This window comes from Thermobia domestica, unplaced genomic scaffold (assembly GCF_964235325.1).
Source record: "Thermobia domestica unplaced genomic scaffold, izTheDome1.hap1.1 HAP1_SCAFFOLD_151, whole genome shotgun sequence".
Classification (NCBI taxonomy): domain Eukaryota; kingdom Metazoa; phylum Arthropoda; class Insecta; order Zygentoma; family Lepismatidae; genus Thermobia; species Thermobia domestica.
In genome coordinates, this window is record NW_027655898.1 from 102,873 (window position 1) to 128,896 (window position 26,024).

The 26,024-nt window shown below is 29.8% G+C and overlaps 7 non-coding genes across 7 annotated transcripts; all 7 read left to right on the forward strand.

Moving 5' to 3' along the window:
* Nucleotides 1–362: 362 nt before the first annotated feature.
* TRNAG-GCC (transfer RNA glycine (anticodon GCC)) lies at nucleotides 363–433 on the forward strand. The gene has a single exon. It is a non-coding gene; the product is annotated as a tRNA-Gly (tRNA).
* A 3,747-nt stretch (nucleotides 434–4,180) lies between these two features.
* Nucleotides 4,181–4,251, forward strand: TRNAG-GCC (transfer RNA glycine (anticodon GCC)). Its single transcript has one exon. It is a non-coding gene; the product is annotated as a tRNA-Gly (tRNA).
* Nucleotides 4,252–8,000: 3,749 nt separating this feature from the next.
* TRNAG-GCC (transfer RNA glycine (anticodon GCC)) lies at nucleotides 8,001–8,071 on the forward strand. Its single transcript has one exon. It is a non-coding gene; the product is annotated as a tRNA-Gly (tRNA).
* Nucleotides 8,072–11,819: 3,748 nt separating this feature from the next.
* TRNAG-GCC (transfer RNA glycine (anticodon GCC)) lies at nucleotides 11,820–11,890 on the forward strand. Its single transcript has one exon. It is a non-coding gene; the product is annotated as a tRNA-Gly (tRNA).
* A 3,743-nt stretch (nucleotides 11,891–15,633) lies between these two features.
* TRNAG-GCC (transfer RNA glycine (anticodon GCC)) lies at nucleotides 15,634–15,704 on the forward strand. Its single transcript has one exon. It is a non-coding gene; the product is annotated as a tRNA-Gly (tRNA).
* A 3,749-nt stretch (nucleotides 15,705–19,453) lies between these two features.
* On the forward strand, nucleotides 19,454–19,524 carry TRNAG-GCC (transfer RNA glycine (anticodon GCC)). The gene has a single exon. It is a non-coding gene; the product is annotated as a tRNA-Gly (tRNA).
* Nucleotides 19,525–23,273: 3,749 nt separating this feature from the next.
* Nucleotides 23,274–23,344, forward strand: TRNAG-GCC (transfer RNA glycine (anticodon GCC)). The gene has a single exon. It is a non-coding gene; the product is annotated as a tRNA-Gly (tRNA).
* Nucleotides 23,345–26,024: the final 2,680 nt, after the last annotated feature.

The window sequence follows — 26,024 nt, forward strand, 5'->3', positions numbered from 1 at the left end:
TTTTCGAAAGTAAAACCAACTTATTCCATACGAGAATGAAAAAAAACAGGGATAAAAAGGTAGGTTTATTCCAATTGAATTGCATATTCTAAAGAAACGAATGTCATCTGAGATGGAATTTCGAATGAATAGTATATATTTATATGAATCATAATATCTTTATGTAATGAAATTATGAACAAATGTAATACCATTTTGCTAGCTTCTGAGGGAAAGCGTTTATTGAATCGAATGCGGAACACAATTTTGAAGCATTAAAGTTTTCCAGCATGTAAAAGTTTGTTCCTCGATTTAAGGTCCGAACATAACATTAGTTTAAGAAGTGTTATTAATTCAATAGTAAATAAAATTTTCTTGTATTGGCTTCGGTGGTTCAGTGGTAGAATGCTCGCCTGCCACGCGGGCGGCCCGGGTTCGATTCCCGGCCGATGCACTGAATTTTTAGCGGGGATTTAAATTTCGAATATCTTACCGATATATGGGTTTATGAATTCATTTCTGCTACGCTCTAAGTTACGCTTGGTTCAACACACTCAAATTGTCACCTTAAATCAATGGCCAAATTTATGTCCCTGATTAATTTCCCGTCTACAGCAAGCCATTACAATTTTAGTTATACCTTTAGACAATATTTGAATTGATTTGCTTTTGAATAAAGTTTTTCCGTACAAGAGTTTCATAATAATTTCTTTAAAAATTAAATATCGATCTACATTTTGTGATTCCTTTTCACATGGGATAAGAATTTCCTGTAGTAGACGTTTAATATATTTTTTGTATAGTAGAGATGTTTAGGTTTCAAATCTATTAAAATCCGTTTAGGATATAGTAACCTACGCAATAAATTTCAAACTTTTTCCTATATATTGTGTAATATTTTTGGGGATATGGACAAAAAATCATAGCTTGTTTTGAAATGAATATAAGCATTGTCAGCTTAAAATATGTGGACGATTAATTGTTGTTTATTACCCATCGTGGAACCAATATCGTGAACATGTTATGAAGATGAACTTTGTTAGAAATAATATACCAACTCATTGTGGTATTTAAGAATTTCCTTCAAAGCAAAATTTACTTCATCAATTCCAAAATAAAAACTATGCTTTTGGACTGGATACTTGAAATTTCCAACCTAGTTTATTTTCTTCAAGACAATTTCCACCAACATTGCTTAAATAACGAATATAACGAAATAATAATGAACTATTTACTTCTGTCTACTAAAAACAAAATGTACATTTAAGGAATTTATTTCTGGTAAAATATGTGACTATTATAGTTCTTAGAATTAAAAACTTAACTTACTTTCATTAATAATTATGAATAAAACAGCAACAGTATAATTAAACACAGATTTCCGTTATTACACCTCTTTCAACAAGTCGACCAATCTAAAATCGAAGAGATCGTTTTTCTGCTGGCTACCTCGGAATATCAAGATCAGTAACATGTAAGAATTAACAATATATCCTAATAACTAGTTGCCGTCAATACTCGCATTATAATATCAAAGAGCTGAAGCATTAAAATTTAATAGTTTCTACTTAAATTGATAGAATCTGGTTTAATTCCATAAGTTTAGTTATTTTAAATATCATTGACAAAACATTGCTATAATAGAAATCGAGGATGCGTGCAAAGAGAGTACCAGCTTCTATTGAATTTGAGATACCTTTGGTACGATTTTTTAAATTTTTTAAAGTGACTTCAAATTCAGAAATCTACCATTTTATGTTAACTACGATCTTTGAAGGCCAATTCAATGAACACCGCCAGTTTTCGGAAACAAATAAATACTATTCTTATTGCATATTCTAATCAAATGCAGAGGTAAATGAAGTAATTGGTTTATTTTAATTCTTTTCCATATGCAACAAAACGAACCTGTACTTGGTGACTACTGAAAGGCATAAAAGTCTAACCCAGTACAGGTAAAATATTCATTTCATCACATAATCTTTACACGTGGTGTAGACTTATATCAAAATATGGAAAACTTGTCATATACCAAGAAACCCGGCATAATACTATATTGGTTTGGTTTCAGATTTCCCTTGCAGTTTGTTTGTTGTTAACCTATTGCATTCTTAGACATTAGAAACTAACGTAAATTTAGTTTACAAAATTAAATATTTTCACGACAGTTTCTGGTATGGTGTTAGTTCAACTATGGTAAAGCCTCATTATTTATCGAAATTATCTTCTTCACTGTTATATCTGGTTAATATGTTTTAAGTAGGAACATGTTTTAGGTTTCTAACCGTCCTCATCTGAAATTTAATTCACTAGTAAAAACACTATTATTGTTTCATTAATCTTTGAAACAGTTTTTTAATTATTAAAGAAAATTTAAAAGATAATATGAATCTTTACTGTAAACTTTTATATGAGCGTAAGTAGTTTTTCTCTGTTAAAAGAAACTGCCATACTTTCTTAACATTTTAACTGCCAACAATTCATACTTTATTTTCTAATGTTCTCAAGTCAATTTTCTTTCCTAGCGCCTAATGTATAGCAACGTACGTAATCTTCTCTTGAAAATAGATCACAGAACAAAATCTAGATCAGCTACGATCTGAACTGGGGTATCTGGAAAACTCTAAGGTAATATGGAATTGACTTATGCTTGTCTGGAATAGTTAGAACTTAAGTTTTCCTATTCAAATATCTTTAAATGATAAATAACATTTTGTGTTCTTAGGATGAAATTCATTTTAGACAATTGTTCTTACCTGAAAGTTATTTACTTTGTGTTTTGTTTAAGTGATACATATTTGCTGAAGTTGTGATGTCTATTTTTGACTCGTGATGTAAAGATTAATGTGTTATATTTAGCCGTCTTTTTGGGAACAATCATAATTTACACAACGAATGCCAAATGATTCCCTACATATTGCTAATGTTTTTGAATATTGCTAAATATATTGTTCAATATCTCGAGAGAAACATAAGTATCTCCCTTGTTGCTTATTGAATCACACTGTAATAAGAAAAAATTAACTTTTGCAATTAAAGCTATTGCATTCTATTTCCTCAATGTGATGTGAAAAAAAAACAGGAAAACATTTGCAGTAACATATCAACCTTTGTTTTCCAGAAAGTGTCATCTAAATCTCAAATAACTCCGTTTATTCCAGAAACGAAAGATACTTCTTTTGGTTAGAGGTTTAAAATATTGAACCTAGTTTATTTCGATATTTCAAAAAACAAGAAACATAACGAATCACCAATGGGGTTTTCGCTATAATCTGTTCAGAGTAAAACTTTATGAATGATTTGGAATAATACCAAATAATGTGACATTATTATAGTCTGCATCGTAACAAATTAAAGATCCTTTGCTATCTATGAACAGACCAGGAAGTTATATTCTCAACTGACTTTGGTTACAAGATCTCTTTTGATAAGTTGGAAATAGTTTGAAAACAAAAATTTCTTAATCCTAACGAAGACTAGTTTCAAAAGGTAAGCAACGCTTAAGACTACAAGAATGCTGGTAACTAGGTGCCATCAATATATGAACTCTGACATACACTCGTCAATTTATTTAAATAAATATTTTCTCTTATTATGAGAAATTCTCTTTGATCTACTTGAATAGGATTATTTATCCTTCATATTATTGGCATAAAGTTTAAGTAATAGAAAACATAGGTTTAATGGAAAGATGATACAGTATGAATTGAGAGTATCCCTTTTAACAAGTTTGAGGTAAAACTGTATAAAAGTGTTAAAATACGTTTACTAATTAAGAAATCTGTAGCTTGGTTTGTGTAAAATACAATAATTTAATGTCTGTTTTTAGAAAGCGATACATTTTCGAAAGTAAAACCAACTTATTCCATACGAGAATGAAAAATGCAGGGATAAAAAGGTAGGTTTATTCCAATTGAATTGCATATTCTAAAGAAACGAATGTCATCTGAGATGGAATTTCGAATGAATAGTATATATGTATATGAATCATAATATCTTTATGTAATGAAATTATGAACAAATGTGATACCATTTTGCTAGCTTCTGAGGGAAAGCGTTTATTGAATCGAATGCGGAACACAATTTTGAAGCATTAAAGTTTTCCAGCATGTAAAAGTTTGTTCCTCGATTTAAGGTCCGAACATAACATTAGTTTAAGAAGTGTTATTAATTCAATAGTAAATAAAATTCTCTTGTATTGGCATCGGTGGTTCAGTGGTAGAATGCTCGCCTGCCACGCGGGCGGCCCGGGTTCGATTCCCGGCCGATGCACTGAATTTTTAGCGGGGATTTAAATTTCGAATATCTTACCGATATATGGGTTTATGAATTCATTTCTGCTACGCTCTAAGTTACGCTTGGTTCAACACACTCAAATTGTCACCTTAAATCAATGGCCAAATTTATTTCCCTGATTAATTTCCCGTCTACAGCAAGCCATTACAATTTTAGTTATACCTTTAGACAATATTTGAATTGATTTGCTTTTGAATAAAGTTTTTCCGTACAAGAGTTTCATAATAATTTCTTTAAAAATTAAATATCGATCTACATTTTGTGATTCCTTTTCACATGGGATAAGAATTTCCTGTAGTAGACGTTTAATATATTATTTGTATAGTAGAGATGTTTAGGTTTTAAATCTATTAAAATCCGTTTAGGATATAGTAACCTACGCAATAAGTTTCAAACATTTTCCTATATATTGTGTAATATTTTGGGATATGGACAAAAAATCATAGCTTGTTTTGAAATGAATATAAGCATTGTCAGCTTAAAATATGTGGACGATTAATTGTTGTTTATTACCCATCGTGGAACCAATATCGTGAACATGTTATGAAGATGAACTTTGTTAGAAATAATATACCAACTCATTGTGGCATTTAAGAATTTCCTTCAAAGCAAAATTTACTTCATCAATTCCAGAATAAAAACTATGCTTTTGGACTGGATACTTGAAATTTCCAACCTAGTTTAGTTTCTTCAAGACAATTTCCACTAACATTGCTTAAATAACGAATAAAACGAAATAATAATGAACTATTTACTTCTGTCTACTAAAAACAAAATGTACATTTAAGGAATTTATTTCTGGTAAAATATGTGACTATTATAGTTCTTAGAATTAAAAACTTAAGTTACTTTCATTAATAATTATGAATAAAACAGCAACAGTATAATTAAACACAGATTTCCGTTATTACACCTCTTTCTACAAGTCGACCAATCTAAAATCGAAGAGATCGTTTTTCTGCTGGCTACCTCGGAATATCAAGATCAGTAACATGTAAGAATTAACAATATATCCTAATAACTAGTTGCCGTCAATACTCGCATTATAATATCAAAGAGCTGAAGCATTAAAATTTAATAGTTTCTTCTTAAATTGATAGAATCTGGTTTAATTCCATAAGTTTAGTTATTTTAAATATCATTGAGAAAACATTGCTATAATAGAAATCGAGGATGCGTGCAAAGAGAGTACCAGGTTTTTTTGAATTTGAGATACCTTTGGTACGATTTTTTAAATTTTTTAAAGTGACTTCAAATTCAGAAATCTACCATTTTATGTTAACTACGATACTTTGAAGGCCAATTCAATGAACACCGCCAGTTTTCAGAAACAAATAAATACCATTCTTATTGCATATTCTAATCAAATGCAGAGGTAAATGAAGTAATTGGTTTATTTTAATTCTTTTCCATATGCAACAAAACGAACCTGTACTTGGTGACTACTGAAAGGCACAAAAGTCTAACCCAGTACAGGTAAAATATTCATTTCATCACATAATCTTTACACGTGGTGTAGACTTATATCAAAATATGGAAAACTTGTCATATACCAAGAAACCCGGCATAATACTATATTGGTTTGGTTTCAGATTTCCCTTGCATTTTGTTTGATGTTAACCTATTGCATTTTTAGACATTAGAAACTAACGTAAATTTAGTTTACAAAATTAAATATTTTCACGACAGTTTCTGGTATGGTGTTAGTTCAACTATGGTAAAGCTTCATTATTTATCGAAATTATTTTCTTCACTATTATATCTGATTAATATGTTTTAAGTAGGAACATGTTTTAGGTTTCTAACCGTCCTCATCTGAAATTTTATTCACTAGTAAAAAACACTATTATTGTTTCATTAATCGTTGAAACAGTTGTTGTAATTATTAAAGAAAATTTGAAAGGTAATATGAATCTTTACTGTAAACTTTTATATGAGCGTAAGTATTTTTTCTCTGTTAAAAGAAACTGCCATACTTTCTTAACATTTTAACTGCCAACAATTCATACTTTATTTTCTAATGTTCTCAAGTCAATTTTCTTTCCTAGCGCCTAATGTACAGCAACGTACGTAATCTTCTCTTGAAAATAGATCACAGAACAAAATCTAGATCAGCTACGATCTGAACTGGGGTATCTGGAAAACTCTAAGGTAATATGGAATTGACTTATGCTTGTCTGGAATAGTTAGAACTTAAGTTTTCCTATTGAAATATCTTTAAATGATAAATAACATTTTGTGTTCTTAGGATGAAATTCATTTTAGACAATTGTTCTTACCTGAAAGTTATTTACTTTGTGTTTTGTTTAAGTGATACATATTTGCTGAAGTTGTGATGTCTATTTTTGACTCGTGATGTAAAGATTATTGTGTTGTATTTAGCCGTCTCCTTGGGAACAATCATAATTTACACAACGAATGCCAAATGATTCCCTACATATTGCTAATGTTTTTGAATATTGCTAAATATATTGTTCAATATCTCGAGAGAAACATAAGTATCTCCCTTGTTGCTTATTGAATCACACTGTAATAAGAAAAAATTAACTTTTGCAATTAAAGCTATTGCATTCTATTTCCTCAATGTGATGTGAAAAAAAAAGATGAAAACATTTGCAGTAACATATCAACCTTTGTTTTCCAGAAAGTGTCATCTAAATCTCAAATAACTCCGTTTATTCCAGAAACGAAAGATACTTCTTTTGGTTAGAGGCTTAAAATATTGAACCTAGTTTATTTCGATATTTCAAAAAACAAGAAACATAACGAATCACCAATGAGGTTTTCGCTATAATCTGTTCGGAGTAAAACTTTATGAATGATTTGGAATAATACCAAATAATGTGACATTATTATAGTCTGCATCGTAACAAATTAAAGATCCTTTGCTATCTATGAACAGAAGCAGGATGTTATATTCTCAACTGACTTTGGTTACAAGATCTCTTTTGATAAGTTGGAAATAGTTTGAAAACAAAAATTTCTTAATCCTAACGAAGACTAGTTTCAAAAGGTAAGCAACGCTTAAGACTACAAGAATGCTGGTAACTAGGTGCCATCAATATATGAACTCTGACATACACTCGTAAATTTATTTAAATAAATATTTTCTCTTATTATGAGAAATTCTCTTTGATCTACTTGAATAGGATTATTTATCCTTCATATTATTGTCATAAAGTTTAAGTAATAGAAAACATAGGTTTAATGGAAAGATGACACAGTATGAATTGAGAGTATCCCTTTTAACAAGTTTGAGGTAAAACTGTATAAAAGTGTTAAAATACGTTTACTAATTAAGAAACCTGTAGCTTGGTTTGTGTAAAATACAATAATTTAATGTCTGCTTTTAGAAAGCGATACATTTTCGAAAGTAAAACCAACTTATTCCATACGAGAATGAAAAATGCAGGGATAAAAAGGTAGGTTTATTCCAATTGAATTGCATATTCTAAAGAAACGAATGTCATCTAAGATGGAATTTCGAATGAATAGTATATATGTATATGAATCATAATATCTTTATGTAATGAAATTATGAACAAATGTGATACCATTTTGCTAGCTTCTGAGGGAAAGCGTTTATTGAATCGAATGCGGAACACAATTTTGAAGCATTAAAGTTTTCCAGCATGTAAAAGTTTGTTCCTCGATTTAAGGTCCGAACATAACATTAGTTTAAGAAGTGTTATTAATTCAATAGTAAATAAAATTCTCTTGTATTGGCATCGGTGGTTCAGTGGTAGAATGCTCGCCTGCCACGCGGGCGGCCCGGGTTCGATTCCCGGCCGATGCACTGAATTTTTAGCGGGGATTTAAATTTCGAATATCTTACCGATATATGGGTTTATGAATTCATTTCTGCTACGCTCTAAGTTACGCTTGGTTCAACACACTCAAATTGTCACCTTAAATCAATGGCCAAATTTATGTCCCTGATTAATTTCCCGTCTACAGCAAGCCATTACAATTTTAGTTATACCTTTAGACAATATTTGAATTGATTTGCTTTTGAATAAAGTTTTTCCGTACAAGAGTTTCATAATAATTTCTTTAAAAATTAAATATCGATCTACATTTTGTGATTCCTTTTCACATGGGATAAGAATTTCCTGTAGTAGACGTTTAATATATTTTTTGTATAGTAGAGATGTTTAGGTTTCAAATCTATTAAAATCCGTTTAGGATATAGTAACCTACGCAATAAATTTCAAACTTTTTCCTATATATTGTGTAATATTTTTGGGGATATGGACAAAAAATCATAGCTTGTTTTGAAATGAATATAAGCATTGTCAGCTTAAAATATGTGGACGATTAATTGTTGTTTATTACCCATCGTGGAACCAATATCGTGAACATGTTATGAAGATGAACTTTGTTAGAAATAATATACCAACTCATTGTGGTATTTAAGAATTTCCTTCAAAGCAAAATTTACTTCATCAATTCCAAAATAAAAACTATGCTTTTGGACTGGATACTTGAAATTTCCAACCTAGTTTATTTTCTTCAAGACAATTTCCACCAACATTGCTTAAATAACGAATATAACGAAATAATAATGAACTATTTACCTCTGTCTACTAAAAACAAAATGTACATTTAAGGAATTTATTTCTGGTAAAATATGTGACTATTATAGTTCTTAGAATTAAAAACTTAACTTACTTTCATTAATAATTATGAATAAAACAGCAACAGTATAATTAAACACAGATTTCCGTTATTACACCTCTTTCAACAAGTCGACCAATCTAAAATCGAAGAGATCGTTTTTCTGCTGGCTACCTCGGAATATCAAGATCAGTAACATGTAAGAATTAACAATATATCCTAATAACTAGTTGCCGTCAATACTCGCATTATAATATCAAAGAGCTGAAGCATTAAAATTTAATAGTTTCTACTTAAATTGATAGAATCTGGTTTAATTCCATAAGTTTAGTTATTTTAAATATCATTGACAAAACATTGCTATAATAGAAATCGAGGATGCGTGCAAAGAGAGTACCAGCTTCTATTGAATTTGAGATACCTTTGGTACGATTTTTTAAATTTTTTAAAGTGACTTCAAATTCAGAAATCTACCATTTTATGTTAACTACGATCTTTGAAGGCCAATTCAATGAACACCGCCAGTTTTCGGAAACAAATAAATACTATTCTTATTGCATATTCTAATCAAATGCAGAGGTAAATGAAGTAATTGGTTTATTTTAATTCTTTTCCATATGCAACAAAACGAACCTGTACTTGGTGACTACTGAAAGGCATAAAAGTCTAACCCAGTACAGGTAAAATATTCATTTCATCACATAATCTTTACACGTGGTGTAGACTTATATCAAAATATGGAAAATTTGTCATATACCAAGAAACCCGGCATAATACTATATTGGTTTGGTTTCAGATTTCCCTTGCAGTTTGTTTGTTGTTAACCTATTGCATTCTTAGACATTAGAAACTAACGTAAATTTAGTTTACAAAATTAAATATTTTCACGACAGTTTCTGGTATGGTGTTAGTTCAACTATGGTAAAGCCTCATTATTTATCGAAATTATCTTCTTCACTGTTATATCTGGTTAATATGTTTTAAGTAGGAACATGTTTTAGGTTTCTAACCGTCCTCATCTGAAATTTAATTCACTAGTAAAAACACTATTATTGTTTCATTAATCTTTGAAACAGTTTTTTAATTATTAAAGAAAATTTAAAAGATAATATGAATCTTTACTGTAAACTTTTATATGAGCGTAAGTAGTTTTTCTCTGTTAAAAGAAACTGCCATACTTTCTTAACATTTTAACTGCCAACAATTCATACTTTATTTTCTAATGTTCTCAAGTCAATTTTCTTTCCTAGCGCCTAATGTATAGCAACGTACGTAATCTTCTCTTGAAAATAGATCACAGAACAAAATCTAGATCAGCTACGATCTGAACTGGGGTATCTGGAAAACTCTAAGGTAATATGGAATTGACTTATGCTTGTCTGGAATAGTTAGAACTTAAGTTTTCCTATTCAAATATATTTAAATGATAAATAACATTTTGTGTTCTTAGGATGAAATTCATTTTAGACAATTGTTCTTACCTGAAAGTTATTTACTTTGTGTTTTGTTTAAGTGATACATATTTGCTGAAGTTGTGATGTCTATTTTTGACTCGTGATGTAAAGATTAATGTGTTATATTTAGCCGTCTTTTTGGGAACAATCATAATTTACACAACGAATGCCAAATGATTCCCTACATATTGCTAATGTTTTTGAATATTGCTAAATATATTGTTCAATATCTCGAGAGAAACATAAGTATCTCCCTTGTTGCTTATTGAATCACACTGTAATAAGAAAAAATTAACTTTTGCAATTAAAGCTATTGCATTCTATTTCCTCAATGTGATGTGAAAAAAAAAGATGAAAACATTTGCAGTAACATATCAACCTTTGTTTTCCAGAAAGTGTCATCTAAATCTCAAATAACTCCGTTTATTCCAGAAACGAAAGATACTTCTTTTGGTTAGAGGCTTAAAATATTGAACCTAGTTTATTTCGATATTTCAAAAAACAAGAAACATAACGAATCACCAATGAGGTTTTCGCTATAATCTGTTCGGAGTAAAATTTTATGAATGATTTGGAATAATACCAAATAATGTGACATTATTATAGTCTGCATCGTAACAAATTAAAGATCCTTTGCTATCTATGAACAGAAGCAGGATGTTATATTCTCAACTGACTTTGGTTACAAGATCTCTTTTGATAAGTTGGAAATAGTTTGAAAACAAAAATTTCTTAATCCTAACGAAGACTAGTTTCAAAAGGTAAGCAACGCTTAAGACTACAAGAATGCTGGTAACTAGGTGCCATCAATATATGAACTCTGACATACACTCGTCAATTTATTTAAATAAATATTTTCTCTTATTATGAGAAATTCTCTTTGATCTACTTGAATAGGATTATTTATCCTTCATATTATTGTCATAAAGTTTAAGTAATAGAAAACATAGGTTTAATGGAAAGATGATACAGTATGAATTGAGAGTATCCCTTTTAACAAGTTTGAGGTAAAACTGTATAAAAGTGTTAAAATACGTTTACTAATTAAGAAATCTGTAGCTTGGTTTGTGTAAAATACAATAATTTAATGTCTGTTTTTAGAAAGCGATACATTTTCGAAAGTAAAACCAACTTATTCCATACGAGAATGAAAAATGCAGGGATAAAAAGGTAGGTTTATTCCAATTGAATTGCATATTCTAAAGAAACGAATGTCATCTGAGATGGAATTTCGAATGAATAGTATATATGTATATGAATCATAATATCTTTATGTAATGAAATTATGAACAAATGTGATACCATTTTGCTAGCTTCTGAGGGAAAGCGTTTATTGAATCGAATGCGGAACACAATTTTGAAGCATTAAAGTTTTCCAGCATGTAAAAGTTTGTTCCTCGATTTAAGGTCCGAACATAACATTAGTTTAAGAAGTGTTATTAATTCAATAGTAAATAAAATTCTTTTGTATTGGCATCGGTGGTTCAGTGGTAGAATGCTCGCCTGCCACGCGGGCGGCCCGGGTTCGATTCCCGGCCGATGCACTGAATTTTTAGCGGGGATTTAAATTTCGAATATCTTACCGATATATGGGTTTATGAATTCATTTCTGCTACGCTCTAAGTTACGCTTGGTTCAACACACTCAAATTGTCACCTTAAATCAATGGCCAAATTTATTTCCCTGATTAATTTCCCGTCTACAGCAAGCCATTACAATTTTAGTTATACCTTTAGACAATATTTGAATTGATTTGCTTTTGAATAAAGTTTTTCCGTACAAGAGTTTCATAATAATTTCTTTAAAAATTAAATATCGATCTACATTTTGTGATTCCTTTTCACATGGGATAAGAATTTCCTGTAGTAGACGTTTAATATATTATTTGTATAGTAGAGATGTTTAGGTTTTAAATCTATTAAAATCCGTTTAGGATATAGTAACCTACGCAATAAGTTTCAAACATTTTCCTATATATTGTGTAATATTTTGGGATATGGACAAAAAATCATAGCTTGTTTTGAAATGAATATAAGCATTGTCAGCTTAAAATATGTGGACGATTAATTGTTGTTTATTACCCATCGTGGAACCAATATCGTGAACATGTTATGAAGATGAACTTTGTTAGAAATAATATACCAACTCATTGTGGCATTTAAGAATTTCCTTCAAAGCAAAATTTACTTCATCAATTCCAGAATAAAAACTATGCTTTTGGACTGGATACTTGAAATTTCCAACCTAGTTTAGTTTCTTCAAGACAATTTCCACTAACATTGCTTAAATAACGAATAAAACGAAATAATAATGAACTATTTACTTCTGCCTACTAAAAACAAAATGTACATTTAAGGAATTTATTTCTGGTAAAATATGTGACTATTATAGTTCTTAGAATTAAAAACTTAAGTTACTTTCATTAATAATTATGAATAAAACAGCAACAGTATAATTAAACACAGATTTCCGTTATTACACCTCTTTCTACAAGTCGACCAATCTAAAATCGAAGAGATCGTTTTTCTGCTGGCTACCTCGGAATATCAAGATCAGTAACATGTAAGAATTAACAATATATCCTAATAACTAGTTGCCGTCAATACTCGCATTATAATATCAAAGAGCTGAAGCATTAAAATTTAATAGTTTCTTCTTAAATTGATAGAATCTGGTTTAATTCCATAAGTTTAGTTATTTTAAATATCATTGACAAAACATTGCTATAATAGAAATCGAGGATGCGTGCAAAGAGAATACCAGGTTTTTTTGAATTTGAGATACCTTTGGTATGATTTTTTAAATTTTTTAAAGTGACTTCAAATTCAGAAATCTACCATTTTATGTTAACTACGATACTTTGAAGGCCAATTCAATGAACACCGCCAGTTTTCGGAAACAAATAAATACCATTCTTATTGCATATTCTAATCAAATGCAGAGGTAAATGAAGTAATTGGTTTATTTTAATTCTTTTCCATATGCAACAAAACGAACCTGTACTTGGTGACTACTGAAAGGCACAAAAGTCTAACCCAGTACAGGTAAAATATTCATTTCATCACATAATCTTTACACGTGGTGTAGACTTATATCAAAATATGGAAAACTTGTCATATACCAAGAAACCCGGCATAATACTATATTGGTTTGGTTTCAGATTTCCCTTGCATTTTGTTTGTTGTTAACCTATTGCATTTTTAGACATTAGAAACTAACGTAAATTTAGTTTACAAAATTAAATATTTTCACGACAGTTTCTGGTATGGTGTTAGTTCAACTATGGTAAAGCTTCATTATTTATCGAAATTATCTTCTTCACTATTATATCTGATTAATATGTTTTAAGTAGGAACATGTTTTAGGTTTCTAACCGTCCTCATCTGAAATTTTATTCACTAGTAAAAACACTATTATTGTTTCATTAATCGTTGAAACAGTTGTTGTAATTATTAAAGAAAATTTGAAAGGTAATATGAATCTTTACTGTAAACTTTTATATGAGCGTAAGTATTTTTTCTCTGCTAAAAGAAACTGCCATACTTTCTTAACATTTTAACTGCCAACAATTCATACTTTATTTTCTAATGTTCTCAAGTCAATTTTCTTTCCTAGCGCCTAATGTACAGCAACGTACGTAATCTTCTCTTGAAAATAGATCACAGAACAAAATCTAGATCAGCTACGATCTGAACTGGGGTATCTGGAAAACTCTAAGGTAATATGGAATTGACTTATGCTTGTCTGGAATAGTTAGAACTTAAGTTTTCCTATTGAAATATCTTTAAATGATAAATAACATTTTGTGTTCTTAGGATGAAATTCATTTTAGACAATTGTTCTTACCTGAAAGTTATTTACTTTGTGTTTTGTTTAAGTGATACATATTTGCTGAAGTTGTGATGTCTATTTTTGACTCGTGATGTAAAGATTATTGTTTTGTATTTAGCCGTCTCCTTGGGAACAATCATAATTTACACAACGAATGCCAAATGATTCCCTACATATTGCTAATGTTTTTGAATATTGCTAAATATATTGTTCAATATCTCGAGAGAAACGTAAATATCTCCCTTCTTGCTTATTGAGTCACACTGTAATAAGAAAAAATTAACCTTTGCAATTAAAGCTATTGCATTCTATTTCTTTAATGTGATGTGAAAAAAAAGATGAAAACATTTGCAGTAACATATCAACCTTTGTTTTCCAGAAAGTGCCATCTAAATCTCAAATAACTCCGTTTATTCCAGAAACGAAAGATACTTCTTTTGGTTAGAGGCTTAAAATATTGAACCTAGTTTATTTCGATATTTCAAAAAACAAGAAACATAACGAATCACCAATGAGGTTTTCGCTACAATCTGTTCGGAATAAAACTTTATGAATGATTTGGAATAATACCAAATAATGTGACATTATTATAGTCTGCATCGTAACAAATTAAAGATCCTTTGCTATCTATGAACAGAAGCAGGATGTTATATTCTCAACTGACTTTGGTTACAAGATCTCTTTTGATAAGTTGGAAATAGTTTGAAAACAAAAATTTCTTAATCCTAACGAAGACTAGTTTCAAAAGGTAAGCAACGCTTAAGACTACAAGAATGCTGGTAACTAGGTGCCATCAATATATGAACTCTGACATACACTCGTCAATTTATTTAAATAAATATTTTCTCTTATTATGAGAAATTCTCTTTGATCTACTTGAATAGGATTATTTATCCTTCATATTATTGTCATAAAGTTTAAGTAATAGAAAACATAGGTTTAATGGAAAGATGATACAGTATGAATTGAGAGTATCCCTTTTAACAAGTTTGAGGTAAAACTGTATAAAAGTGTTAAAATACGTTTACTAATTAAGAAATCTGTAGCTTGGTTTGTGTAAAATACAATAATTTAATGTCTGTTTTTAGAAAGCGATACATTTTCGAAAGTAAAACCAACTTATTCCATACGAGAATGAAAAATGCAGGGATAAAAAGGTAGGTTTATTCCAATTGAATTGCATATTCTAAAGAAACGAATGTCATCTGAGATGGAATTTCGAATGAATAGTATGTATATGAATCATAATATCTTTATGTAATGAAATTATGAACAAATGTGATACCATTTTGCTAGCTTCTGAGGGAAAGCGTTTATTGAATCGAATGCGGAACACAATTTTGAAGCATTAAAGTTTTCCAGCATGTAAAAGTTTGTTCCTCGATTTAAGGTCCGAACATAACATTAGTTTAAGAAGTGTTATTAATTCAATAGTAAATAAAATTCTCTTGTATTGGCATCGGTGGTTCAGTGGTAGAATGCTCGCCTGCCACGCGGGCGGCCCGGGTTCGATTCCCGGCCGATGCACTGAATTTTTAGCGGGGATTTAAATTTCGAATATCTTACCGATATATGGGATTATGAATTCATTTCTGCTACGCTCTAAGTTACGCTTGGTTCAACACACTCAAATTGTCACCTTAAATCAATGGCCAAATTTATTTCCCTGATTAATTTCCCGTCTACAGCAAGCCATTACAATTTTAGTTATACCTTTAGACAATATTTGAATTGATTTGCTTTTGAATAAAGTTTTTCCGTACAAGAGTTTCATAATAATTTCTTTAAAAATTAAATATCGATCTACATTTTGTGATTCCTTTTCACATGGGATAAGAATTTCCTGTAGTAGACGTTTAATATATTATTTGTATAGTAGAGATGTTTAGGTTTTAAATCTATTAAAATCCGTTTAGGATATAGTAACCTACGCAATAAGTTTCAAACATTTTCCTATATATTGTGTAATATTTTGGGATATGGACAAAAAATCATAGCTTGTTTTGAAATGAATATAAGCATTGTCAGCTTAAAATATGTGGACGATTAATTGTTGTTTATTACCCATCGTGGAACCAATATCGTGAACATGTTATGAAGATGAACTTTGTTAGAAATAATATACCAACTCATTGTGGCATTTAAGAATTTCCTTCAAAGCAAAATTTACTTCATCAATTCCAGAATAAAAACTATGCTTTTAGACTGGATACTTGAAATTTCCAACCTAGTTTAGTTTCTTCAAGACAATTTCCACTAACATTGCTTAAATAACGAATAAAACGAAATAATAATGAACTATTTACTTCTGTCTACTAAAAACAAAATGTACATTTAAGGAATTTATTTCTGGTAAAATATGTGACTATTATAGTTCTTAGAATTAAAAACTTAAGTTACTTTCATTAATAATTATGAATAAAACAGCAACAGTATAATTAAACACAGATTTCCGTTATTACACCTCTTTCTACAAGTCGACCAATCTAAAATCGAAAAGATCGTTTTTCTGCTGGCTACCTCGGAATATCAAGATCAGTAACATGTAAGAATTAACAATATATCCTAATAACTAGTTGCCGTCAATACTCGCATTATAATATCAAAGAGCTGAAGCATTAAAATTTAATAGTTTCTTCTTAAATTGATAGAATCTGGTTTAATTCCATAAGTTTAGTTATTTTAAATATCATTGACAAAACATTGCTATAATAGAAATCGAGGATGCGTGCAAAGAGAATACCAGGTTTTTTTGAATTTGAGATACCTTTGGTACGATTTTTTAAATTTTTTAAAGTGATTTCAAATTCAGAAATCTACCATTTTATGTTAACTACGATACTTTGAAGGCCAATTCAATGAACACCGCCAGTTTTCGGAAACAAATAAATACCATTCTTATTGCATATTCTAATCAAATGCAGAGGTAAATGAAGTAATTGGTTTATTTTAATTCTTTTCCATATGCAACAAAACGAACCTGTACTTGGTGACTACTGAAAGGCACAAAAGTCTAACCCAGTACAGGTAAAATATTCATTTCATCACATAATCTTTACACGTAGTGTAGACTCATATCAAAATATGGAAAACTTGTCATATACCAAGAAACCCGGCATAATACTATATTGGTTTGGTTTCAGATTTCCCTTGCATTTTGTTTGTTGTTAACCTATTGCATTTTTAGACATTAGAAACTAACGTAAATTTAGTTTACAAAATTAAATATTTTCACGACAGTTTCTGGTATGGTGTTAGTTCAACTATGGTAAAGCTTCATTATTTATCGAAATTATCTTCTTCACTATTATATCTGGTTAATATGTTTTAAGTAGGAACATGTTTTAGGTTTCTAACCGTCCTCATCTGAAATTTTATTCACTAGTAAAAAACACTATTATTGTTTCATTAATCGTTGAAACAGTTGTTCTAATTATTAAAGAAAATTTGAAAGGTAATATGAATCTTTACTGTAAACTTTTATATGAGCGTAAATATTTTTTCTCTGCTAAAAGAAACTGCCATACTTTCTTAACATTTTAACTGCCAACAATTCATACTTTATTTTCTAATGTTCTCAAGTCAATTTTCTTTCCTAGCGCCTAATGTACAGCAACGTACGTAATCTTCTCTTGAAAATAGATCACAGAACAAAATCTAGATCAGCTACGATCTGAACTGGGGTATCTGGAAAACTCTAAGGTAATATGGAATTGACTTATGCTTGTCTGGATTAGTTAGAACTTAAGTTTTCCTATTGAAATATCTTTAAATGATAAATAACATTTTGTGTTCTTAGGATGAAATTCATTTTAGACAATTGTTCTTACCTGAAAGTTATTTACTTTGTGTTTTGTTTAAGTGATACATATTTGCTGAAGTTGTGATGTCTATTTTTGACTCGTGATGTAAAGATTATTGTGTTGTATTTAGCCGTCTCCTTGGGAACAATCATAATTTACACAACGAATGCCAAATGATTCCCTACATATTGCTAATGTTTTTGAATATTGCTAAATATATTGTTCAATATCTCGGGAGAAACATAAGTATCTCCCTTGTTGCTTATTGAATCACACTGTAATAAGAAAAAATTAACTTTTGTAATTAAAGCTATTGCATTCTATTTCCTCAATGTGATGTGAAAAAAAAACAGGAAAACATTTGCAGTAACATATCAACCTTTGTTTTCCAGAAAGTGTCATCTAAATCTCAAATAACTCCGTTTATTCCAGAAACGAAAGATACTTCTTTTGGTTAGAGGTTTAAGATATTGAACCTAGTTTATTTCGATATTTCAAAAAACAAGAAACATAACGAATCACCAATGAGGTTTTCGCTATAATCTGTTCGGAGTAAAATTTTATGAATGATTTGGAATAATACCAAATAATGTGACATTATTATAGTCTGCATCGTAACAAATTAAAGATCCTTTGCTATCTATGAACAGAAGCAGGATGTTATATTCTCAACTGACTTTGGTTACAAGATCTCTTTTGATAAGTTGGAAATAGTTTGAAAACAAAAATTTCTTAATCCTAACGAAGACTAGTTTCAAAAGGTAAGCAACGCTTAAGACTACAAGAATGCTGGTAACTAGGTGCCATCAATATATGAACTCTGACATACACTCGTCAATTTATTTAAATAAATATTTTCTCTTATTATGAGAAATTCTCTTTGATCTACTTGAATAGGATTATTTATCCTTCATATTATTGTCATAAAGTTTAAGTAATAGAAAACATAGGTTTAATGGAAAGATGATACAGTATGAATTGAGAGTATCCCTTTTAACAAGTTTGAGGTAAAACTGTATAAAAGTGTTAAAATACGTTTACTAATTAAGAAATCTGTAGCTTGGTTTGTGTAAAATACAATAATTTAATGTCTGTTTTTAGAAAGCGATACATTTTCGAAAGTAAAACCAACTTATTCCATACGAGAATGAAAAATGCAGGGATAAAAAGGTAGGTTTATTCCAATTGAATTGCATATTCTAAAGAAACGAATGTCATCTGAGATGGAATTTCGAATGAATAGTATATATGTATATGAATCATAATATCTTTATGTAATGAAATTATGAACAAATGTGATACCATTTTGCTAGCTTCTGAGGGAAAGCGTTTATTGAATCGAATGCGGAACACAATTTTGAAGCATTAAAGTTTTCCAGCATGTAAAAGTTTGTTCCTCGATTTAAGGTCCGAACATAACATTAGTTTAAGAAGTGTTATTAATTCAATAGTAAATAAAATTCTCTTGTATTGGCATCGGTGGTTCAGTGGTAGAATGCTCGCCTGCCACGCGGGCGGCCCGGGTTCGATTCCCGGCCGATGCACTGAATTTTTAGCGGGGATTTAAATTTCGAATATCTTACCGATATATGGGTTTATGAATTCATTTCTGCTACGCTCTAAGTTACGCTTGGTTCAACACACTCAAATTGTCACCTTAAATCAATGGCCAAATTTATTTCCCTGATTAATTTCCCGTCTACAGCAAGCCATTACAATTTTAGTTATACCTTTAGACAATATTTGAATTGATTTGCTTTTGAATAAAGTTTTTCCGTACAAGAGTTTCATAATAATTTCTTTAAAAATTAAATATCGATCTACATTTTGTGATTCCTTTTCACATGGGATAAGAATTTCCTGTAGTAGACGTTTAATATATTATTTGTATAGTAGAGATGTTTAGGTTTTAAATCTATTAAAATCCGTTTAGGATATAGTAACCTACGCAATAAGTTTCAAACATTTTCCTATATATTGTGTAATATTTTGGGATATGGACAAAAAATCATAGCTTGTTTTGAAATGAATATAAGCATTGTCAGCTCAAAATATGTGGACGATTAATTGTTGTTTATTACCCATTGTGGAACCAATATCGTGAACATGTTATGAAGATGAACTTTGTTAGAAATAATATACCAACTCATTGTGGCATTTAAGAATTTCCTTCAAAGCAAAATTTACTTCATCAATTCCAGAATAAAAACTATGCTTTTGGACTGGATACTTGAAATTTCCAACCTAGTTTAATTTCTTCAAGACAATTTCCACTAACATTGCTTAAATAACGAATAAAACGAAATAATAATGAACTATTTACTTCTGTCTACTAAAAACAAAATGTACATTTAAGGAATTTATTTCTGGTAAAATATGTGACTATTATAGTTCTTAGAATTAAAAACTTAAGTTACTTTCATTAATAATTATGAATAAAACAGCAACAGTATAATTAAACACAGATTTCCGTTATTACACCTCTTTCTACAAGTCGACCAATCTAAAATCGAAAAGATCGTTTTTCTGCTGGCTACCTCGGAATATCAAGATCAGTAACATGTAAGAATTAACAATATATCCTAATAACTAGTTGCCGTCAATACTCGCATTATAATATCAAAGAGCTGAAGCATTAAAATTTAATAGTTTCTTCTTAAATTGATAGAATCTGGTTTAATTCCATAAGTTTAGTTATTTTAAATATCATTGACAAAACATTGCTATAATAGAAATCGAGGATGCGTGCAAAGAGAATACCAGGTTTTTTTGAATTTGAGATACCTTTGGTACGATTTTTTAAATTTTTTAAAGTGATTTCAAATTCAGAAATCTACCATTTTATGTTAACTACGATACTTTGAAGGCCAATTCAATGAACACCGCCAGTTTTCGGAAACAAATAAATACCATTCTTATTGCATATTCTAATCAAATGCAGAGGTAAATGAAGTAATTGGTTTATTTTAATTCTTTTCCATATGCAACAAAACGAACCTGTACTTGGTGACTACTGAAAGGCACAAAAGTCTAACCCAGTACAGGTAAAATATTCATTTCATCACATAATCTTTACACGTAGTGTAGACTCATATCAAAATATGGAAAACTTGTCATATACCAAGAAACCCGGCATAATACTATATTGGTTTGGTTTCAGATTTCCCTTGCATTTTGTTTGTTGTTAACCTATTGCATTTTTAGACATTAGAAACTAACGTAAATTTAGTTTACAAAATTAAATATTTTCACGACAGTTTCTGGTATGGTGTTAGTTCAACTATGGTAAAGCTTCATTATTTATCGAAATTATCTTCTTCACTATTATATCTGGTTAATATGTTTTAAGTAGGAACATGTTTTAGGTTTCTAACCGTCCTCATCTGAAATTTTATTCACTAGTAAAAAACACTATTATTGTTTCATTAATCGTTGAAACAGTTGTTCTAATTATTAAAGAAAATTTGAAAGGTAATATGAATCTTTACTGTAAACTTTTATATGAGCGTAAGTATTTTTTCTCTGCTAAAAGAAACTGCCATACTTTCTTAACATTTTAACTGCCAACAATTCATACTTTATTTTCTAATGTTCTCAAGTCAATTTTCTTTCCTAGCGCCTAATGTACAGCAACGTACGTAATCTTCTCTTGAAAATAGATCACAGAACAAAATCTAGATCAGCTACGATCTGAACTGGGGTATCTGGAAAACTCTAAGGTAATATGGAATTGACTTATGCTTGTCTGGATTAGTTAGAACTTAAGTTTTCCTATTGAAATATCTTTAAATGATAAATAACATTTTGTGTTCTTAGGATGAAATTCATTTTAGACAATTGTTCTTACCTGAAAGTTATTTACTTTGTGTTTTGTTTAAGTGATACATATTTGCTGAAGTTGTGATGTCTATTTTTGACTCGTGATGTAAAGATTATTGTGTTGTATTTAGCCGTCTCCTTGGGAACAATCATAATTTACACAACGAATGCCAAATGATTCCCTACATATTGCTAATGTTTTTGAATATTGCTAAATATATTGTTCAATATCTCGGGAGAAACATAAGTATCTCCCTTGTTGCTTATTGAATCACACTGTAATAAGAAAAAATTAACTTTTGTAATTAAAGCTATTGCATTCTATTTCCTCAATGTGATGTGAAAAAAAAACAGGAAAACATTTGCAGTAACATATCAACCTTTGTTTTCCAGAAAGTGTCATCTAAATCTCAAATAACTCCGTTTATTCCAGAAACGAAAGATACTTCTTTTGGTTAGAGGTTTAAGATATTGAACCTAGTTTATTTCGATATTTCAAAAAACAAGAAACATAACGAATCACCAATGAGGTTTTCGCTATAATCTGTTCGGAGTAAAATTTTATGAATGATTTGGAATAATACCAAATAATGTGACATTATTATAGTCTGCATCGTAACAAATTAAAGATCCTTTGCTATCTATGAACAGAAGCAGGATGTTATATTCTCAACTGACTTTGGTTACAAGATCTCTTTTGATAAGTTGGAAATAGTTTGAAAACAAAAATTTCTTAATCCTAACGAAGACTAGTTTCAAAAGGTAAGCAACGCTTAAGACTACAAGAATGCTGGTAACTAGGTGCCATCAATATATGAACTCTGACATACACTCGTCAATTTATTTAAATAAATATTTTCTCTTATTATGAGAAATTCTCTTTGATCTACTTGAATAGGATTATTTATCCTTCATATTATTGTCATAAAGTTTAAGTAATAGAAAACATAGGTTTAATGGAAAGATGATACAGTATGAATTGAGAGTATCCCTTTTAACAAGTTTGAGGTAAAACTGTATAAAAGTGTTAAAATACGTTTACTAATTAAGAAATCTGTAGCTTGGTTTGTGTAAAATACAATAATTTAATGTCTGTTTTTAGAAAGCGATACATTTTCGAAAGTAAAACCAACTTATTCCATACGAGAATGAAAAATGCAGGGATAAAAAGGTAGGTTTATTCCAATTGAATTGCATATTCTAAAGAAACGAATGTCATCTGAGATGGAATTTCGAATGAATAGTATATATGTATATGAATCATAATATCTTTATGTAATGAAATTATGAACAAATGTGATACCATTTTGCTAGCTTCTGAGGGAAAGCGTTTATTGAATCGAATGCGGAACACAATTTTGAAGCATTAAAGTTTTCCAGCATGTAAAAGTTTGTTCCTCGATTTAAGGTCCGAACATAACATTAGTTTAAGAAAGGTTATTAATTCAATAGTAAATAAAATTCTCTTGTATTGGCATCGGTGGTTCAGTGGTAGAATGCTCGCCTGCCACGCGGGCGGCCCGGGTTCGATTCCCGGCCGATGCACTGAATTTTTAGCGGGGATTTAAATTTCGAATATCTTACCGATATATGGGTTTATGAATTCATTTCTGCTACGCTCTAAGTTACGCTTGGTTCAACACACTCAAATTGTCACCTTAAATCAATGGCCAAATTTATTTCCCTGATTAATTTCCCGTCTACAGCAAGCCATTACAATTTTAGTTATACCTTTAGACAATATTTGAATTGATTTGCTTTTGAATAAAGTTTTTCCGTACAAGAGTTTCATAATAATTTCTTTAAAAATTAAATATCGATCTACATTTTGTGATTCCTTTTCACATGGGATAAGAATTTCCTGTAGTAGACGTTTAATATATTATTTGTATAGTAGAGATGTTTAGGTTTTAAATCTATTAAAATCCGTTTAGGATATAGTAACCTACGCAATAAGTTTCAAACATTTTCCTATATATTGTGTAATATTTTGGGATATGGACAAAAAATCATAGCTTGTTTTGAAATGAATATAAGCATTGTCAGCTCAAAATATGTGGACGATTAATTGTTGTTTATTACCCATTGTGGAACCAATATCGTGAACATGTTATGAAGATGAACTTTGTTAGAAATAATATACCAACTCATTGTGGCATTTAAGAATTTCCTTCAAAGCAAAATTTACTTCATCAATTCCAGAATAAAAACTATGCTTTTGGACTGGATACTTGAAATTTCCAACCTAGTTTAGTTTCTTCAAGACAATTTCCACTAACATTGCTTAAATAACGAATAAAACGAAATAATAATGAACTATTTACTTCTGTCTACTAAAAACAAAATGTACATTTAAGGAATTTATTTCTGGTAAAATATGTGACTATTATAGTTCTTAGAATTAAAAACTTAAGTTACTTTCATTAATAATTATGAATAAAACAGCAACAGTATAATTAAACACAGATTTCCGTTATTACACCTCTTTCTACAAGTCGACCAATCTAAAATCGAAGAGATCGTTTTTCTGCTGGCTACCTCGGAATATCAAGATCAGTAACATGTAAGAATTAACAATATATCCTAATAACTAGTTGCCGTCAATACTCGCATTATAATATCAAAGAGCTGAAGCATTAAAATTTAATAGTTTCTTCTTAAATTGATAGAATCTGGTTTAATTCCATAAGTTTAGTTATTTTAAATATCATTGACAAAACATTGCTATAATAGAAATCGAGGATGCGTGCAAAGAGAATACCAGGTTTTTTTGAATTTGAGATACCTTTGGTATGATTTTTTAAATTTTTTAAAGTGACTTCAAATTCAGAAATCTACCATTTTATGTTAACTACGATACTTTGAAGGCCAATTCAATGAACACCGCCAGTTTTCGGAAACAAATAAATACCATTCTTATTGCATATTCTAATCAAATGCAGAGGTAAATGAAGTAATTGGTTTATTTTAATTCTTTTCCATATGCAACAAAACGAACCTGTACTTGGTGACTACTGAAAGGCACAAAAGTCTAACCCAGTACAGGTAAAATATTCATTTCATCACATAATCTTTACACGTGGTGTAGACTTATATCAAAATATGGAAAACTTGTCATATACCAAGAACCCGGCATAATACTATATTGGTTTGGTTTCAGATTTCCCTTGCATTTTGTTTGTTGTTAACCTATTGCATTTTTAGACATTAGAAACTAACGTAAATTTAGTTTACAAAATTAAATATTTTCACGACAGTTTCTGGTATGGTGTTAGTTCAACTATGGTAAAGCTTCATTATTTATCGAAATTATCTTCTTCACTATTATATCTGATTAATATGTTTTAAGTAGGAACATGTTTTAGGTTTCTAACCGTCCTCATCTGAAATTTTATTCACTAGTAAAAAACACTATTATTGTTTCATTAATCGTTGAAACAGTTGTTGTAATTATTAAAGAAAATTTGAAAGGTAATATGAATCTTTACTGTAAACTTTTATATGAGCGTAAATATTTTTTCTCTGCTAAAAGAAACTGCCATACTTTCTTAACATTTTAACTGCCAACAATTCATACTTTATTTTCTAATGTTCTCAAGTCAATTTTCTTTCCTAGCGCCTAATGTACAGCAACGTACGTAATCTTCTCTTGAAAATAGATCACAGAACAAAATCTAGATCAGCTACGATCTGAACTGGGGTATCTGGAAAACTCTAAGGTAATATGGAATTGACTTATGCTTGTCTGGAATAGTTAGAACTTAAGTTTTCCTATTGAAATATCTTTAAATGATAAATAACATTTTGTGTTCTTAGGATGAAATTCATTTTAGACAATTGTTCTTACCTGAAAGTTATTTACTTTGTGTTTTGTTTAAGTGATACATATTTGCTGAAGTTGTGATGTCTATTTTTGACTCGTGATGTAAAGATTATTGTTTTGTATTTAGCCGTCTCCTTGGGAACAATCATAATTTACACAACGAATGCCAAATGATTCCCTACATATTGCTAATGTTTTTGAATATTGCTAAATATATTGTTCAATATCTCGAGAGAAACGTAAGTATCTCCCTTCTTGCTTATTGAGTCACACTGTAATAAGAAAAAATTAACCTTTGCAATTAAAGCTATTGCATTCTATTTCTTTAATGTGATGTGAAAAAAAAGATGAAAACATTTGCAGTAACATATCAACCTTTGTTTTCCAGAAAGTGCCATCTAA